The sequence below is a fragment of the Neovison vison genome, chromosome 3, assembly GCF_020171115.1.
Source record: "Neovison vison isolate M4711 chromosome 3, ASM_NN_V1, whole genome shotgun sequence".
NCBI lineage: Eukaryota > Metazoa > Chordata > Mammalia > Carnivora > Mustelidae > Neogale > Neogale vison.
The window spans coordinates 60,302,815-60,314,687 of NC_058093.1; the positions used below are offsets into that span (position 1 = coordinate 60,302,815).

General features: G+C 33.4%; 1 pseudogene; it reads right to left on the reverse strand.

Annotated features, from left to right (window-relative positions):
* Nucleotides 1–457: 457 nt before the first annotated feature.
* LOC122903506 lies at nucleotides 458–5,377 on the reverse strand (annotated as a pseudogene).
* Between the last annotated feature and the right edge of the window lie 6,496 nt (nucleotides 5,378–11,873).

Here is an 11,873-nt window from a genome sequence, read left to right on the forward strand (position 1 = left end):
GGTGTTTGCAATGGTTTGATAAGCTGTCTAGCTGACTTCCTGCTACCTGATGTCATCTCAGCCTGCTACTTCTCTGCCATCTTGACTCCAGAACAAAATATTCTACTAGGTAAATCATGAAAGACAAGAAAAATGGTGCCTTGGGCCTAAGTCATAAAGACCCATGAAGTTACTGAAAAGGATTTGAAATTTGTCTAAAGATTCATTGGCAACCACTAGAGGATTTTTAACTAATAATGTGATGTGATAATTTTGCATTTTTATTTTTTTAAAGATTTGCTTATTTATTTGAGAGAGAGAAAGCATGAGAGTGGGAGGGGTTGTGAAGTAAATATGACTAAAAAAAAAAATAGGCCATAAAGATGTGGTCAAGAAATTTTACCATTATTAAAATTCCTTTTATTTTCCCTTCAGTGAAACTGAAGTATTCCCAAAGTCCTGAATCAATTATTTCTTCCTAGTTTTCCAACAGCTGTCATTTGTCTTCTTTTTGGTCTGTTCAGTAGAAAATGAACTATCTGGAGGACATCATCATTAAAACCTTTCACATTATCTTCAGTTGTTTCATAAAGAGGCTTACTTTGTGTCCCCCAACATATATTTTTAGGAGGGTTATTTTGATCCCCTTGTGTAGTCAGTGCCAAAGTATTTAACTGGTAGCAGAAAAAGGAAAAGTATTTTCCATCTGTGATCATGCCCTGAGGGACAAAAGGCCGAGTAACATCTGCTTCACTCCAAAATCCTTGATACAGAGCTTGTGCTCCAGTCCAAGCAAAGAGGCTTGCAATAGCATTAGCTCTAAAAACAACTTCTATCTGATCAACACAGTTCCATTTCAAAAAGCCTTTCCATTTTTAATTTGTCAGGTAACAGGTGAAACTGTGTGTGACCATAGCAGTATGGATCTGCTGTCTTTGAGCCAATAAATATGGTATTTTCATATTGTCATTTGAATAATGGAAGTTTGTCTGGCTTACAAGTTATAATAGAAATTTCGACAGGTTTAGAATAATTCAGTGGCACAAACTAGAAAGAATTTCTTCACCTCACAACCAGTAAAATTGAACTGGATAAGGAAGGGAATGAAGACAGAAGAATGTTGGTAGAGACATCATAGAAGATACAAAGACCCAGAAATCAAACTGTGGTATAATAGAAGAAATGAAAGAGCAAAGAGCAAATAAAATTTCAGTGTGAGAGAGGAATACTTGAATTAATTCTTTCAAAAGACATAACTTTTATTTTCAGGTAATGGTATGATCAAGATATCCCATAAGCTTAGGTGTATGAAATAACACTAATGACAAGAAGATCCAGGAACTGAGAAACCATATTATTGAATAATTTGTTCTGTTCCAAAGGATAAAAGTAGAACTTGGGGTAGAAGAAGTCTATGAGCGATGTGCTGAAAACTGGTAGTTAGAAGGGCATGTAAAACTTCGTAAGTCAGATGAGAAGTGACTCAAAGGAGCAAGTTATTTTTCTTTCATTCACTGAAGTCCATAGCTCACATTAGCATTTTTTTGAAAGATTTTATTTATTTGAGACAGAGAGAGAAAGAGAGTGAGAGAGAGAGCACAAGTGGGGCTCAGGAAGGGCAGAGAGAGGAGAAGCAGACTCCTGGCTAAGCAGGGAGCCTGACACAGGGCTCCATTCCAGGACTCTAAGATCATGATCTGAGCCAAAGGCAGATGCTTACCTGACTGAGAACCCAGGCACCCCTACATTAGGATTTATTTTTTGTGTTGGACAATTCCATGAGTTTTGCCAAATGCATCATGTCATATATCCTACATTTTGGTATAATACAGAATACTTTCACAAAGCTATAAATCTGTGCTTCACCTGTTCATAGCTCCTAACCATGTCCTTCCTCATTATTGTTTTAATTTGCCATTCCCTAATGTCATATGACATTGAGCATCTTTTTATAGACTTTTTTACCATCTGTTTATTTTTTTCAGTGAGATATCTGTTCAGGTCATTGGCCCATTTTTTAAATCGAGTTGTTTGTTATCTTATTGTTGAATTTTATTCATTTTGAATAAAAGTACTTTATTTGATGTGTTTTTTGTAAATATTTTCTCCCAGTCTCTGGCATGTCTTCTCATTCTCTTACACAGTGCAGTTTTTATTTTTAATGAAGTCTATCTTATCAAGAATTTCTTTCATAGATCATGGCTTTGGTGTTATATCTAAAAAATCACCATCATACCCAAGGTCTTCTAAATTTTCTGTGTTATCATCTAGTAGTTTTAGTTTTTTATATTAAATTTTATTATGTGATCCATTTGGGGTTAATTTTTGTAAATGATATAAAATTTGTGTCTAGATTCATTTGCCTTCTTTGCATGTAGATGTCCAACTGTCCCAACTCCACATGTTGAAAGACTCTTTGTTCCATTTTGCTTTTTGACACTTCTTTGTCAGACAACAGCTGACTATATTTGTATGGAGTTTATTTCTAGGTCCTCTATTATGTTCCATTGACCCATTTGTCTTAGCTATTATCACTTAATAATATGTCTTGAAGTCAGCTTATGTTCATCTTCCAACTCTGTTATTCTTCAATATCGTCTTGGCCATTTGGCCCCTTTTGACTTTCCTTACACATTTTAGAATAATTTTGCTGATATCCACAAAATAGCTTTTGATTGAGATTGATTAAATTCAATCTATAGAGCAGTTTAGAAAGAACTGACATTTTAACAATGTTGAATTTCCTATCCATGAACATGGAATATTTCTCCATTTAGTTTTTTGATTCATTTAATCAGAATTTGTAACTTTTGTCTTATAGATTTTCTGTGTATTCTGTTACATTTATTCTAAATTATTTCTTTCTTTTTGTGGATAAGGTGTTAATATAATTGATATTGTGTTTCTAATTTCAAACCCCAACTTTTCATAGCTGCAATATAGGGAGGGAAGATTCTCACCCATAAAGGGTTTTATAGTATTTTTTACTAAGTTGGTAACATTCTCCTTTATTCCTAATTTCCTTAGAGTTTTATCAAAATGGATGTTAGATTTTATCAAATGTTATTTCTGCATCTATTAATATGGTCATGTGATTTTTCTTTCCTAGCTTGTTGACTAGATGAATTACATTGATTGATTTTTGAATGTTGAACAGGACTTGAATATTTGTAATGAATCCTATTTGGGCATGGTATATTATTTATTTTTTAAAAATATGAGAATATATTTCATTGTTTATGTAAAAACAGATAATAGTAAATAATTTAAATGTCTGGCATTAACAGATAGCTAAACACATTATTTCATCCATATGATGGGATATTACATATTCATTAAAATGACGAGGTCTATATTTGACATGGAAGTATATTCATAAGATAGTGCAAAGTAAGTTGTAAAATACAAAGTGTGAACATATTTTGTAAACAAATAGACATTTATAAATTTCACAAGAAAAAGGAAGTATATCCATAAAATATTAACAGTGATTATTTTTAAATGGTGATATGCATAATTAAAATTCTTTTACTTATGAATCTTTTCTAACTTTTCTGAAAAGAATATATATTAATTGTGGAAGCAAAATGGGGGAAAACAGAAGTCTCATCCTGGTGCTCCTACATATATCTTTTTATACATTATTGGATTTGATTTGTTATTTTGTTAAGAATTTTTGCATCTATATTTATGAAAGATATTGGTTTGTAGTTTCTTGTGATGTCTTTGTCTAGTTTTGGTATTAGCACAATGCTAGCCTCACAGAATAAGCCAGGAAATATTCCCTCTGTTTCAACTTTTTGATGAGGTTGTAGATAAGTGGTGTCATTTCTTAAATGCTTGGTCAGTTTCCCAATGCCACCACCTGGGTCCTATACCTTTTTTTTTTTTTTTGGTAAGATTATTGGTTGTCAATTCAGATCCTTTAAATGATATGAGCCTGTTCATATGGTCTACCTCTTTGTGTGAGTTTTGGTAAATTTTGGCTGTCAAAGAATTGGCTCATTTCATCCAAGTTGTCAAATTTGTGGGCATATAATCATCTATTATATTTCTTTGTTCTATTTTAGTATCTTTGGAATCAATAGTAATAGATCCTCCCACAGTTCTTAATATTAGTAATTTATCTTCTCTCTCCTTTTCTTGGTTAGCCTGGATAGGGATGTATTAATTGTATTGTTTAAAAAAACTTTTGGTTTTATTAATTTTCTTTATCATATTCCTGTTTTCTAGTCCATTGAAGTATGCCTTAATTTTTATTATTTCTTTTCATTTCAGGCTTTAAGTTTACATTGGTCTTCTTTATCTAGTTTCTTAAGGCAATAATTTAGATTATGAACTTTAGGTCTTATTTCATTTTTAATGCATGCATCTGATGTTTTAAACTTCCCTCTAGGTGCACTTGGGTGGTTCAGTCAGTCAGTTAATCTGCCTCTGACTCAGGTCATGATCCCAGAGTACTGGGATTGAGCCCCACATCAGCCTTCTTGCTCAGCGGGCAGCCTACTTTTCCCTCTGCTTGCAGCTCAGCCTGTTTGTACTCTCTCTCTCTCTCTGATAAATAAACAAATAAAATAAAATCTTAAAAGAAAATAAAAGAATAATCTTCCCTCTAAGCACTGCTTTTGCTTTAGTCCACAAATTTTGATGTTATACTTTCATTTTCCCTTTTTAGTGTCTGCCCTGGGGTTTGAAGTATACTAACTAATCTATCCACTTTCAAATAACACTATACCACTCCATGGGTAATGCATAATCTAATAGGATATTACCAATTCCTCTATTCCATCTCTTTTAACATCACTGTCATTTATTGAGTTTATTCATAAATATAATTACTCAATGTATTTTTACTATTATTTTGAGCAGTTATTTTTTAGATCAATTAAGAATAAAAAAATATTTTATCTTCATTTATTCCTTCTCTAATACTTTCTTTTCTTTATCTAAATCTGATTCTCTGACCTAACTGATCAAAGAACTTCTTTTAATGTTCTTTACAAGGAAGGTTTACCAATGACAAATTCCTAGCTTTTGTTTATGTAAGACAGTACTTCTCCTTCAGTTTTGAAAACTAATTTCACTGGATACAGAATTCTAGATAGGTGAGATTTTGTTTTTCCTTTTAAATCTTTAAATATTTCATTGTATCCTCTCCTTGCTTGCATATTTTCTGAAGAGAAGTTCAGGGTAATTCATATTCCTCTTCCTCTATAGGTAGTGTTCCCCCCACCCTACCTTCTTTCAAGATTTTCTCTTTGTATTTGCTTTTCTGCAGTTTGAGCATGATATGTCTAGGCTTACAGTATGTTGTTGTTGTTGTCCTGCTTGGGGTTTCTCTGAGTACCTGGATCTGTGTTTTGAGGTCTGTCATTAGTTTTGGAAAATTCTTAGCCATTATTACATCAAATATTTCTCTTGTTCTTTTCCCTCTTTCTCTTCCTTCTGGTATTCCCATTCATGTTATTCTTTTTGTAATTTTTGTAATCAGTATTCTTGGATATTTTATTTCCTCATATTTAAAATATTTTTTTTCTGTTTGCATTCAGTTTAAGAAATATCTATTGACGTATCTTCAACTTTACTGATTGGGTCTTGTCATGTCCAGCCTGTTGCTTAGCTGGCCAAAAGTATTATCCATTTCTGTTAGTGTTCTTTATTTCCAAAATTCCCTTTTTATTCTTTCTTAGAGTTTCTTTGCTAACATTACCTATCTGTTCTTGCATGTTGTCCTTTTTTTTTTTTTCCTATTACAGCCCTTAGTATATTAAACATAGTTGTTTGAAATTCCTATTCTGATAATTCCAAAATCTCTCCCACATCTGAGTCTGGTTCTGATGTTTGCTTTGTTTCCTCAGACTGTGCTTTCCTTACCTGTTAGCATGTTTATACTTTTTTTGTTGAACGGTGGAAATAATATATTGCATAATAGTAACTGAAGCAAATAGGATTTTAGTGAGTGGTCCATGTTTTGTCCGGCTAGGAGTTAGGCTGTGTTTAACATTTGCTATACTAGTGTCAGAGGTTTCAATTTCCTCTGGTGTCCTTATTTTTTGTGTACTCTGTTGTGTTTGATTTCCCCAGAAACTCCTTAAGGAGAGTTCATGTCTTACAAGTCTCTTAGATGTAATGCACTGCAAATATACAAGAGCCCTGATGATGTGTGTGAGGTATTACGGAGAGGAAACATTCTATAATTATAATCCTGCAATTAAGTTTCCATTTTCAGGGAGAGGAAAGGCAAAATCCCTAGATTGTGACCTTCAGAAGAGCTTCCTAGACTTTTTATTTCTCCACTTACATGAGACAGGAAGACCAAAGTGGGGCAAGAGTTGGTTTATTGCTCTCCCCCTGCCACCAGGTCAGATGAGGCTTTGATAAAGCAGTTTCCTTTGAAGACAGATCTTTGTTAAGGAAAACAGAATGTTCTATGTTTTTCAAAATGGTTACATTTCCCTTGTTCCTACCTGAAGCACAAGAGGAATTTTCTCCATTCTTCAGCATGAGAACCTGGTAGGGTTCCTGGAGGTAAAATTAATGAAAGGGGAGGGGTGCTTAGGATTATGGTTGGGCCCCACTAGTTTCAACTCTGAAGCTAGCCCACACTCAGCCTCCAGCATTTTACCAGTTACTATGTAAATGCTCCCACCAGTCTCTGGCTCCGGCAGCTTCTGCTTCCAGTAAATCCTGATTCTCTGTATTAGCCTGTCTAATCCAGTTTGGGGGAAGCAATTTACATAGTAACCTAAATTCCTGATTCATAGAACAGTTGTTGATTTTCAATTTTTTCATTTTTTTTCCCTCGTTGTGAGCATGGGAGTGACAACTGCTAAGCTCTTTACATGTCATGGTAGAAAACTATTGTTTTTTGTTTTTGTTTGTTTGTTTGTTTTTAATCAAGCAAGAGGAATATGGAAGTGGCCATATGTGGCCAGAGGGATATGGCTCCATTTGCTGACCTTGAAAGTCTTTCACAAGAACCTATGAAAATTCTATATTGTTTTCTGAATGGCCTAACTCAGTACAAGAAATAACGGGGAAGTGAGAGGATGCAGAGGAATGGATACTTAATGCATGCCTGTACTACTTCTAAAACATTAGCTATCTCAAGTGAACTTGTGGCAAGTATAAATCACAGACAATCATGATTGGATTCTGTGACAATATTTGAGTGCCAGTATTTCTTGTAATTAGAGAAATTCATATGCTTTAAATACTAGATGTGCAGGTGGTAGAAATAACACTCTGTTGAGAAAAATGTTAAAGTATGATCTTTATCCCTGTTTTGAGGGTCCCTTCTAAGTGGACAGAGTGTCAGTATATACATAACAGAAAAAGTATGCATGATCTAGTCATCTTGGAAGATCTTATTACAGCAGATGAGCATCAGCCAATTTATCTCATATCCCTAAACACACACACATGTGCACACACACATTTTATATATAATATGTCTATATATATTATATATATATATATAATGTGTGTGTGTGTGTCTGTATAGAAATATATACATGTGGGGCGTCTGGGTGGCTCAGTGGGTTAAGCCTCTGCCTTCAGCTCAGGTCATGATTTCAGGGTCCTGGGATCGAGGCCCAAATCAGGCTCTCTGCTCAGTGGGGAGCCTGCTTCCCCCAACTCCTGCCTGCCTCTTTGCCTACTTGTGACATCTCTCTCTCTCTCTGTGAAATAAATAAATAAAATATTTTTTAAAAAGAAATACATATATATGTGACAATTTTTAAAACAAGGGATACAGACATGCAAACTTTTTCTACTCAAATATTTTATGAAATATTTTTAGTTTCCCCAGATAATTTAAACCAGCCAGTATCACATTATCAGAGTGCCAGTTGGGATTCTTTAAATTACTCATATCTGCCCTATACTCTAGGGGCAAATCAGAATATTTTTTAGTGTACCATACTTATGAATTTATTTATGACATTATTTATCCAAAAATTGAAGCTCCTTTTTCAAGTCATAACTACATCATGATGTCAAGCATTGATAAGAAAACATAGAGAAAAATAAAAATACTGTTCACATTTTAGGAGCACACTTCAGTTCTCTTACACATAACTTTCCTTTTTTTAAAGAATTGATTTATTTGAGAGAGAGAGAGAGGGCAAGCAGCAGGGAGGAACAGAGGGAGAGTAAGAAGCAGACTCCCCACTGAACAGGGATCCAGACTTGGGGTAGATCCCAGGACCCTGGGATCATGACCTGAGCTGAAGGCAGTTGCTTAACCAATGGAGCCACCCAGGTGCCCCTCTTTAAAACAATTTTTGATGGTATATATAATTTTCCTCACTTGAAAATAGAAAAGAAAAAGTAGTTATCAGGATATAGCAATTGCTATCTTAAGCTTGTCCTCCAAATAGTTTCTTTTTATGAAATGAAAGTTGAGAAAAATGGCACATGATATGAAAAGTCTCGTGTTTTTCTTTACCAGTTTTCTGGAGAGATGATCAAAGGAGAACAATAGAAGCTAAAACTTGTTTAACCTCCATACTTCACATATAAGGATAACCATGAAGGCAGTACACATACTGGTTAAAAGTACAGACTTAAGTATAGACAACTATTTTTGAATTCTGGTTCTGCTTATACTTGCTTCAGGATCTTGGCCAGATGACTTAACCTCTGGAAGTCTCTATTTTCTCATTTATCAAGTAAAGATAATATAGGTCATTTTTCTCACTTGTCAAGTAGATCTAATAGAGTTGAGGTGGAAATTAATGTATGCAAGTTGCCATTTATATTTGAAAAATTGATAAAAGAAATTAATAATATTATTGATATAGAATTATGGTAAGGAGTGCTTCCCTTATTCCCCAGGATCGGTGAATATGCTATTTATGTACTTACACATCCTCTCATGCATTACTTGATAGGTTTTGAAAATTACAAATTAGATTTAAAAAAAAGACTTCCATCATTTCCTTGTTTTTTATAGCATTGTATCTTTAAATACCATTAAAAAAAGAAAAAATGTTCTATTTGCTATCCAGTGTTTTTTATCTCAAGGATTCAACACTACCCTGCACTTTGAAAAAGCTACAAAATACTGTGGACTAGAATATCATAAAGCTTACTTATTTTTCTGACTTTCTTAACCAAATGAGGTGGCTTCTCTGATTATGTATATGCAGATAATTTAGCATTTGATTTTCAAATTGAAGAACATGAACTTAATTTCTGAAACATTTATTACCTTAATATATTCACTAAGTTTGTCTAAAAAGAAAGCTTGAAATATCCTTTTCTCAGCTAAAAAATTAGATCATTATAAGATTGCTAAATTACTAAGCAAGCAATTGAGAAAATTACACAAAATATTAAAATCACTGCAACTCATCCATTTTGTTTGTGTTGAGTGTATGGATATTCTTTCTCCTCATTTTATGCTGCAATATAGACAAATCATAATATGTTTTAATGAATACAAACTCTATACTCTATATTATATATAGCAAGAATTAAAACAACATTTCTTGTTGGGCTCTGAATCAAACATCTAATTTTGACAAGCACATTTTAATTTAAAAGATGAGTTTCCAAGGCGGCTTAATAAAAACGAATTATTCCTTAGACCTTAACACCTTAATTATTTCTTACACTCAATTAGAAGATTGTTTTAGTTTAAAATCAATAGTTAACTGTATAATCAATAAATGTGATTTTCCAACACAATTTTTATGTAACAGATGAAATTTAAACCATTTAATTAAATTGCAACATGTACTTAGTTTTGACTAGCTTCTTTAGCCACAATTAGATAAGAGCTTTACTTTAAAATTTAGTGTTACCTTATGTTTCACAGCATAATCAATAAATATGTCTTCCAATTTTAGTTTTAGGAAATAAATTTCATTAAGAGAGATTATTTATAAGCTTTGAATTTAGCTTGTCTTTTAAATTAAATTATTACATTTCTTATTTGTTATTTGAGTAGCTAAATCTAATTAAAAAGCTATGTGATCAAAATACTTTGCTGGAAAAAAAATAACTTGCTGGTACCAAAGAGAGAATTAAAAAAATGAAAACCTAGAGGAAAATATGGTATCTATAGCAACAGACTTAGTATAAATTAGAAAAATCCATTCACCTCCAATTCATCAAGCAAAACAGTACACACAGTAATTAAATACCAATGGCAACAACAAACATGTAGCAGCATCTACTCTGTGTAACAGACAATACTGAACACTACCTGTCAGTCTAGTTGGAGAAAAGAGACCCACTTATGACTTGGGTAAAGAAAGCATAATGAAGATCAATGGGGTAAAAGGTAAGAAATGTATGAAGACATACTGTGGAAAATTTTTAAAAAAGAAATTAACATTTATTGAATAGTTACAAGAATTCAGGCACAGTGCTGAGTTCTTAAAATCACAAGGTACATCTTCAATTCACCGCTAAGGAAGCTAAGGTGTGGATAGGTCAGGGTGTAACATCTGGAGGCAGACAATGTCCACCATACTTTCATTTTGTGATGTCAGTTTTATCACCTAGCCAAGATGATGCTTACTTTCTCCACTCTACAGTTCCTATAATTCCTTTTGAAACTACTAATATTTGGGAAGACAATGTAAAACAATGTAAATATCTTATATCACATCAAAATTTACTTCTAGATTTGTCATTTATTGATGATTCTTGCCTGAGCTAATCTTTGCAATGATTGTGTGGTTTATATACTTCACTTTATGCAGTTACGGAATGATGGTTTCCTGACACCAGCATTCTCTCTGCATTCTCTAATCAGCCCATCTCTAATGATCTTTTCCATGTAGAGCCATCACACCAAAAGATGTAGCAGGTTTGGCAGTAGTTCAGGTAGACTGATAGGAGAGCTGTAGAAAGGAATGGGTAAATGAGAAAGTAGATAAATGAAGAACAAATAGGAAAGTGAAGGTCAAGATGCAGTTGTCCCTGAGAATGTTTATAATTAAGAAGAAAGAGAAAGTGCAGGAGATTTCAGAATATGCTGTCAGAATGCTAGGAGGAGAATCAAGGTAGTGATTACAGAATTCATAGCACCAAGGAAAGTTCATGAAGGAAACTTCGGTCAACAAAATAAATATAGTTCTCAGGTCCAGGGAAATAAGAAATGTCATTAGAAGTGGTGATCAATGGAATACAGTTGACCCTTGAACAAAATGGGTTTGAATTGTGTGGGTACACTTGTAAGTGGATTTTTTTTTTCTAAATACTGTATAGTACTGTAAATGTTTTTTGTCTTCCTTATGATTTTCTTAATAACAATTTTTTTCTCTAGCTTACTTTATTGTAAGAATACAGAATAAAAGGCATATAACATTCAAAAAATGTGTTAATGAAACTGTTTATGTTAACAGTAAGGCTTCTGGTCAACAATAAGCTATTAGTAGTTAAGTTTTTAGGGAGCTGAAAATTTAAGATAGGTATCTGACTTTGTGGGGTTGGCACCCCTAACCTGTGTGCTGTTCAAGGGTCAACTGTTTTGGAAAGTGGGCATTTTTTTAGAACAGTAGGGCCAGATGCAAAATTGCAGAGGTTACAGCTCATAAGGACAAGAATGAAAATGCTGAAATATTGACATATTTTCAGTGAGATAAAAAATTAAATTTGGTAACTTTTGCGTGGAACGGCAAAAGAAGGAGTCATTCATTTTGTTTGTTTTTATTTTAAAAGAGGAAAGGAATACTGTGTATTCAAGTAGGAGAAGAAGTTGCACGAAATAAACAACTGTGCAGGGCTGGGTATAGAAAAAAAGTCCTCATGAGTCAGGAAAGAATGGGATCAAAAGCAACTGATTATGGATTACGAAGATTGTTACACCTTTCCACACAGCTATTTTCCGCAAAATTATAAAATTGGGTTAAGGAGAATAAATCCAAGGGTCTCCA